This window comes from Acartia tonsa, chromosome 13 (assembly GCF_053477335.1).
Source record: "Acartia tonsa isolate MP-2025a chromosome 13, ASM5347733v1, whole genome shotgun sequence".
NCBI lineage: Eukaryota > Metazoa > Arthropoda > Copepoda > Calanoida > Acartiidae > Acartia > Acartia tonsa.
In genome coordinates, this window is record NC_137272.1 from 16,765,992 (window position 1) to 16,775,332 (window position 9,341).

Sequence of the window (9,341 nt, forward strand, 5' to 3'; positions counted from 1 at the left end):
TATTGCTTAGGATTCATTCATTTTTAAAAGCGTTAGTTTAGGCATGTCAATTTAAAACTTAGCATGATGATTCATGTAGTATTTAGAAAGCGTAGCAACTCTATAATTTTTGCTAGAATGTTCGTACGTCTATTTTAAACATTGAGATTTTTAACATTTAACAAAAAGCGAAACATCTCAATTATCAAGTCCTAAAAATGTAAGTATGTCCTTAAACATTATCCTGTATGTAAGGCTAAGTAAGCAGCTTTTCAACAAATTTACTTTCAATTTTATTTTGACTTTTATACATCCATCTTCTGATTATTAATTTCTGACACTCTACAAGTGTTAATGTTAATGTATTATAAAAGTATAAAAGTAACAGGATGTATGTCAGTCTGTGTGTAGCGGAGAATTTTGCTTACCACTGAACCGACATGGTTTGTCTTTACAGTGAAGCTTTTCGCAGGTTCAGGGAAGGTTTATTACTCTTAAGAGAAATCGCTTCTGTAAAAAATACACTAAAATTGAAAGTGAAGGGTTGCAGATAGAGAAGGGAATGGGTTGTTTATTACACCCTAAAAGTTTATAATAGCGTTTTCTTATTTGTTGGCTTAACAATTTTGGAGACTTTCAATGAATTTTGATTGGTGGTTTATTGAATTGAGTGTCCATAAGTTTCAACCACTAATTGTAAGTAGATTAACTTTAAGGGGTAATTTTGTGTAATAACATTGGGGTTCCTTTAAATTTCCTATTGAAACCGCCTCTAGAAAAAATTTACCACCAAAATTAAAAGTTGAGGGTGGATAACCTCCTCCCCCCCCCCTTCTTACCACCATTAGAATCCTCTATCTAGACCAGCTACCTCCTACCATTTATTTATTTTTTTTCCAAAAAATATGATATGGAGGTAATTGTTCTTGTTTATGAGTGCGTAATTATTTATGGCACACATACACAAAACATTATGAATATTGGTGGGCATCCAATACTGCAGATTAATATCTTGAATCTAACAGCTAACAGGGATCTTAAATGACCGATAAATTGATGTAAATCCCCAATAAAGCCACACAAAATCACCCCTTCTGTAGATTAAAATAAGTGATTGAAACGTTTGATTACTTAACTTAATAAACCAACCAATCAAAATTCATTAAAAGTCCTCAAAATGTTAAGCAAACAAGTTATGTGTGAGTAAGGTTAAGTTAGAAAAGTTACATGTTGTGGGTACATGGTAACCTTGGCTAGGGTCATCTTGTAAGGCGACGCCCAACAGACAACCAACCCTTTTTTTTACTGTATAAGACCTTTCCCAAATTGATTAATATGTAAGAATTTCAACGTCTATAAGTAGCTGCGCGTTGTATTTAAAAGGCTATAATTTAAAACGTTTTGATCATGCGAAAACTTTTAAATTGTTAAATTAACGAGAATGTGGAAACGCCAATTATTCGGCCAACTATTATGCCGCCGCCCACTCGATTCTCCCTAGCAATGCCTAAGCTTTCCGAATGGTATAACAACAATCTCGCCAATAAACTTATTTTTGCAATAATATCAAGAACAACTAAAATTATTTTAAAATTATTAAAAAATCGCGAAAAAATGTTTATAACACATTAAGCCAGAGAGAAAGGGGACAATGAGCCGTTTATTTCACTGGTCCCCAAAGTTTTCTTATTCGTTGGCATAACAACATTGGGGACTTGGGTGAATTCTTATTGGTTGGTTAATTAAGTTGAGTATTTAAACGTTTAAACCACTAATTGTAATTTACAGAAGGGAAATTTTGTGTATCATAATAGGAGATGTAAATCAACTTATCGAACATTGTCATATTCCTTTAGACCCCTGGCATATAGCCATCAATCCTATTTTGATAATGATTGTTCGTATCGTTTGAACACCATTTTCAAAATCACTTAACATTATAATTTCTGTTAGAGTTAATAGCTTGCTTAAAGCGTTGTATTTTTTTGACCAAATTACTTTTTGTTAGGTTATGTAAACCGATATGGTTTTAACTTTGATGTTGCACCAGATTTTAATGTACTCTAATAAAGTAGCTGGCTAAAAAACCTCCTCCAACCTACTGGAGGAACAAACTGACCAATAAATGAGGTCCATATTATCCACCTAAACTATGTCAATTGTTATCTGGGCAAAAAAAACTTATAATCTTATAATTGTACATTTTATATTCGCGGAAAGCTGTTTATATTGCGATGCGAGAAATAACTATTAAATCATCAGGCAAAGTTTTAAATCGGTTGGACAATTCTAACATGTCTAAATTAACAATAAGAGCTATTCGTTATATAGGAACGTACATATCCTAATTACAGGAAAGCTTCGCTTTTAAAAATTTATTCTTGTTGAGTAGAAGGTTTCGTGATTATAAAATTTCAACATTTTTCGCAATACGTGATGTTGCTTTTGAATAAACCTATTTTTTTTTTGAATGTAAGAAGGGCGTGTGGCCTAATGGATAAGGCACCAGACTTCGGATCTGGGGATTGCAGGTTCGAGTCCTGTCACGCTCGTTTTTATGCATTAAGATTTAACAAAAGTACCCAATTTTTTTAAACGTTGGATTAGTCGGTTCTGATCCATACTGAAAAATAATGTACCGTATAGTAAAATAGGCAATTTTCCACGACTAATAAAATATAATCATAGAATCAATACTAGTTTAGTTAGTCCGGGCCATAATAAAAACATATTTTAAAAACTAAATATTAAATTAATAACTTCTAATGGATGTAAGAAATTAAATTAATATGTTCTGTGTGACTTTATAACTAATGATTTTTCAACAAGACTTTTTTCAGTATCAACGCTACTCTATAACTCCGTTTGTATGTATATATGTAGATGTTCTTTTCAAGGAATGTAAAATACAAATCGACAGCCAAAGAGAATCCTTATAATAAAGTAACAGGATGTATGTGTGTCTGTGTGTTTGTACCGAAGGATCTCGCTAACCATTGAACCAAAAAAAAAAAATAAAACTTAGGGGGGAGGCGCCCACGGGCCACCCCCCCCCCCAAAAAAAAAAAAAAAATCTACAGTCTAAATATAAATTCTATGAAAAAATGACTAATTTAACTTGTAGATTCCTATCGCCAATAAGTATCTACTATATATCTGTAACTTACCATGGATCTTAAGTTTTAAAACAATGGCTGATAAATTGATTTTTATGCCAAAAATAATATATAAAATTAGTAGATCATAAATAGTGGTTGAAACGTTTGGACACTCAACCTAGCGAACCTACCAATCAAAAATCAATAAAAGTCTCCAAAGTTGTTAAACCAACAAATAAGAAAATATTAATATAAAACTATTGTAAAAACGTACCCTACCTTCCTAAAAAAAAGTGCTACACATGTGTAACTTAATTTGTTAGTTTTGTTATATATGTTGTTATCCTTGTTATCACTATTTACCGTTTATTTACACTCCTATTGTTATTTAAGTAATTGACCATTAAACAAGTACAACTACGTCCTAGAGTTAGATAGCTTTCTAAAGCCTTCACTTTAACATAAACAAGTGTATGCCCCCCCCCCCCCCCCCATAGCATTTAGTGGCTCTGCATTCAAAGGAGTAAGAAGGAATCAGAAAAAGACTAAAACCATCTCAAGACTTAATAATGTTTAATAAAATAAATATCTTAAAGAATCTTGCGAACATTGTGAATCTTATAAATTACAATCTTAAGCTGCAAACAAAAAGAAACCTTACCACTTAGGATGGGAATTTTCACTGATTTTACTCCTTGGACCTTTTAGATATAATAAAAAATCCCTCCTTCGATAAATGATAAACGTTGGTTGAAAAGTTTGAACATTATTTCTTTGTTCAGGTCATACAAATGACAGAACGAGTTTTTAAATCTTAGTGGGTCAATTATAACAAGTAGAGCTATGTCTATGACCGCCAGACCGACCTTATTATGCAGTGGGTTAAGATATATAATAACAAATAAACCCTCCACAATTTTTTTGATATAAATATAGGTTCACATGAAGTGCAACTTTCTTTGATTTCTCCTCTCATGAGGCGAAGCTGAAGTGATAGCACACCGGTATTTGACTGACAGACAGACACAGACTGACATAAATGTTTGCCTTGTAGTGTAGATTCGCTACTAAAAATCTAATTTGGTGTAAATTGATCTATAATGTGGCACAAAGGTATCAAATTTAATATGCTTTCGCCTCCCTCAATGGATATAGAATATACGTGGATATATTGACAGGGGCAAATTTGTCCTCATTTATTGGCCAATTCGTTCATCCAGTAAAAAGGAGAGAATGGAGAAAAGGGAGTGAATAGGCTTATTTTAGCTAGCTGCGAGCATCACTTTATCAGAGAACCTGAAAATCTGGTGCAACATCCAAGTATTAATAAATCGATTGCTTTTCCCCCCAATTTAATTGTAAAATATTACTCTTCATTTCCGCTTTAACAGTTTGGTAAACTATTGGATTGTTGTGTATTGGAATGGTTTTGCTAATTATTTTCTTTGTTATGGACAGTGGCGTGCAAAAGTGCCAAAGGGGCTTTTCTTTTTTTTGAAGGGGTTATAAAGTACTTTTAGAGGCACATAAGGCCGTAGCAATTACTCTATTTACAAACAATTTTCGGATCATGGAAAGAAAACGAATTAGGGGGTTTGTCGCATTTTCACAGTAGTGGGGTAATCATTAACATTCACCAACCTAACCTTACCTAAAATAACCTATCAATAGCTACTGTGAAAATACGGCGAAACCCGCTACTTTGTTTTTTTCCATGATCCCCATTTTCTACAAAAAAAAATTTTTCGACTTCCATCCCAATACATTATAATACATTCGAGTATTTTACTGAAGAAATCACTGTTTTCACACTCAATTAGTAATCAGGAATGGTAGGTATTGTTTTTTTTTTTTTTTAAGTATTTAAATAATCAAAAGTAAAACCACAAATAATAATGGTCATTTATCGCATCTTATTAAAAACAGCTTTCCGCTGATATAAAAATGTACAATTATAAGATTAAAACAATTTTTAAAAATAATATGATTGCACATTTTTATACTCGTAAAAAAACTGTATATTATATGATACGATCAAGTAAGCACAACTTTTTTAGTTTTGGTGTGGGGTGTAAAAAATTAATTTGGGGGAAATTTACCCCTCCCTCCTCCCCCATGGACATCCCTGGATACGATACAAGATTTTTCAGCATGACTGAGAACCGGTTCTAATCCAGCGAATATTACGAAGCAATCTGGAGAAAAAAATTCTTATTTTTCAAGCTGCTTTCCTATTTTTATTATAAATTTTCAATTTCAAATCACTTTATTTCTGAAAAAGATAGGGGTCTAAGTTTTATTAATAGTAAGAGATTTTTATTAATTCCATTTAACTTCGGCAAAACTAATCTACAGTTATTGACTGTGCTTATAATTATGTTGTAGAAAATCTAAAATTTAGAGCACAACATTCTTTTTTTAAAAAACTTTCTGTTTTTCTTATCTTTCTGTTGCAAGCTAAAAGTTGAAATATTATATAAAGTAACTAGCAGCTGCGCTCCTAGCATCTAGGAGCTATGTTTTGAAAGGGCTAAGACAGAGGCAGAAAATAGCCTGAAACCATCCTAAGGCTTAAATGTAGAAAATAGAATGGAATAAAACCACATGTTTCCAAAATAGGAGAACAGTTTTGTAACAAATTTATGTACAATTTGGTTCAGACTAACAAATTAAAGTACTGCTTATAAAGTTCTGACACTCTACAATTTATCATCCTTGTTTTTTTTATTAAATCCGGTGGTACATGAGAATTTTTTAGCTAGGGGAAACTTATTGTTAAGTACCCCAATTAGCTTAAATTAACTATAATAACATTAGGAACGTGACCATTTTACTTTTACAGGGAAAAATTTTTCTTAAAAAAAACAATTGTTGGTCTTATCACCCCCCACTTTTCTTATTTACAATTTTTTAAATGTAATTATAAATTTTAAGCTAAAGAATAGACTGGGTATGAGCTTTAAATAACTTTGCCCAAATTACAAGGTTCTGTCTCGATTTTGAATTGGGTCTTTGAAATCAGCTAATAGAGTGGGAAATATGAACACAAAATAACAAAGCATAATTTAAAGACGAAAAGGGGCAGGTGGTTGTTTAGATTATACATCTATACTTTACATTTATTATCATTAACACTGCGGGGATGCTCAAATTCTACATAGCCCCATCTACATAGCTACATTCCTGCCTTGTAGGGCTCTTTTACATAGCAAAGATACTTCATATAGGTGCTTTTGTCTGTCCTTCTGTCTGTCCACCACTCAACTATTACAGAATTAACTACATGCCAGTCTATCTATGGGAGGGATCTTTAAAACAACAGGGATCTAAAGGGATAAGACACTGGCCAATAAATCGGTGTACATCCCAAATGATGATACAAAAAAATTACCATTTCTCTAGACTTTATTTGTTGAAACGTTTTACACTCCACTTCAGCTAACCAATCAAAATTCAATATAAGACCCCCAAATTGTTAAGCCAACGGTGTTATAAACTAGTGTAATAAACAGCCCAATGTTCTCTCCCTCCTTGATAAAACACACATTTATAGGACTGGATGATTAATTCAGATTGTGTTAAACGCATATTTAACCTCAAGATGGAGCTTTCATAAATATCCACTTAAATTTATTTTGAACCCCACACCAAACACCCGTCCAAGATTTCTAGAAATTTCTTGAAAATTGTAAAACTTCCTAAATGATGACAAGCAAGATTACCCCTTCTTTAGAATAAAATTATTGGTTGAAAAGTTTGCACACCTCAATTTAGAACAAAAAAATAAAATCATTAAAAATACCAAAAGTTTTTAAGCCGAGGAATATGATAAGGTGGTTATAAAACTTTAGGTACTAGTTTAATTTGGTAAAAATAAGTGACACCATCCAATAATGCAAATATGATGGTCAGACAAACGAACATTAACACATATGTATAGACTATAGAGTAACAACGAATCAAGTAATCAACTTTATTTGGGTCAGAACCAAAATTCCACAATAGTTATTTATCGCATCGTATTACAGACAGTTTTCCGACGGCCCGGGCCATCTAAACTGGTATTGATTTCATGATTTTTATTTCATTATCTGAGAAAACATTTCTACAATTCAATACGATACATGTTTTTTTTCAGTATTGCTCAGAAAGAGCGGAAATTAATCGGTTTCATTAATATTATGTCTAGTTGTCTAAGGAATCAACATTTAAAAATTCAAGTGAATAGCATATCAACAACGTACTAATCAATTTTCCATTATGGCTTAGAAACCGTATAATATCCGCAGGATTAGAACCAGTTATCAGCCCGTGCCTTCGGGGCTAATAAAACTGGAATCAATCTTATAATTTTTAATTAATTATAAGTTGTCTATAATACGATGCGATAAATAACTATTCTAAGAATGCGATGGGGGGGGGGGGGGGTAAAATTGATATATGTCAGAAATTGATGTTTAACACCAAGATGAATTAGATTCCAAAACTCAATATAGATTGGAAAATAATGATACACTATAATATCTTATAACCAGAGTCAACTTTCTTAAATAATATTTTGATAGTTGCTTTGCCCCTTGCCTCTAAGGGATCACGGAGGAGGGCTTAAAATAGCCTAAAACAATTTCATGACAAATGTAAACCCGTTTGGGCCAGCATTTTCGGAGATCCTTATCTTCTTACAAAAATCCTTTCTACTTCCTATAATAGGATTTCATTTCTCTTAGTTTTAACCCATATGGAGCTACCTTTTCTGGGAAAAAGGGAATATTGGACTATGTAATGTAATGGTACCAAAGTCATATAATATTATTTAAACAGTAGTGTCTAAACTTTTCAACCATCATGTGTAATCTAAACTGGTGATAATGTGTATGTAATTATTAGAGATCAAATCATCTCAATTGTCTTTTCCCTTAAGATCCCTCTAATTTTAGTATGTTTGTTTACATACCCCAACGGGGTTGGAGGTATTTAAACCGTGTTAGGGGAAGTGACTTTAACGACATCGAAGAAGACTTCTGAAAAAAAAGATGTTGTCTTTGGTTTTCAGTCAGCGGCGTTCAGAGGGGGAGGTAAAGTGGGATCTAAAGGGGATATACCCCCTTTTCAAGGGTCTACAACCCAACCACCCCCCTCCCCCCAATACATCGTCCTAAACAGCCAAGGCCGGTGCTGGCAAACCCTGTGCACGCACTTGCTTTCATAGAATCTAATTTTAGATCAGGAAGGGAGGTGACAATAGACTAAAGATTGAACTGGTACCCAAAGTTTTAACCACGTTAATCGTTGGCTCAAAAACTTTGAGTACATTTTCAGATTGTGATTGTTTGATTCCAAACTTATATTGTCTACACAATGGGTAATTTTGTTTAGCATCAATGGGGATGTATTATAAAAAGTTATGAAGAAAGTGGCTACATGAAGGTGATAATTTGTTCTGAATAAATTTTGTCCCACAATAATAATCTTGTGATATTAGATATATTATTACATGGATGTTGCACCAGATTTTCGTGTACTCTAATAAAGTGAAACTAACAGCTGGCTATACCCTCCATCAATCCCCTCTACCCCATCCCTTCCACTCCTACTGGATGAACGAAATGACCAATAAATGATGTCCATTTAGCAACCTAAATTGACGACAAAATTTCCCCTGTCAATGTATCCACTTATATCCTATGTCCATTATTGTGATCGAGTGGACCGTAACAAAATTTTTGGGTTTCGTATAAACCAGAGAGCGTGGGGACAATGTGCTGTTTATTACACTAGTCCCCAAAGTTTTATAATAACGTTTTCTTATTCATTGAATTAACTACCTTAGGGACTTTAGTCAATTTAGATTGGTTGGTTCATACCAATAAACAATAATGTTAATCTACAGAAAGGGTTATTCTGTGTATCATCATTAGGATGTACATTAATTTATCGGCCATTGTCTTAACCCTTTAGATTCCTGCGTATAAAACTGTAAACTAATCAAAACAAGATGAAACCCACAAGTAGCGAAACCAAAAAAAAATATGGATGGAGAACAGACAAAGTATTTTAAATGTATACTTTTGTTGGATGACTGACGGACCATATAAATTACATACTGGATGCTCATTGGTATAGGGAATCCTCACATAGTATTTCAGTCGTCTATCTTGAATAGCATTTGAGAAAATTTCCCCAATAGCGTTATGGACTGACGGACAGACAAAGTGAGAAGCAGCTTATAGTGCCTAATAAAAAATGCCGTTATACAATACATTG

General features: G+C 33.0%; 1 non-coding gene across 1 annotated transcript; it reads left to right on the forward strand.

The window, feature by feature from the left end:
• Positions 1 to 2,458: 2,458 nt before the first annotated feature.
• TRNAR-UCG (transfer RNA arginine (anticodon UCG)) lies at positions 2,459 to 2,531 on the forward strand. Its single transcript has one exon. It is a non-coding gene; the product is annotated as a tRNA-Arg (tRNA).
• Positions 2,532 to 9,341: the final 6,810 nt, after the last annotated feature.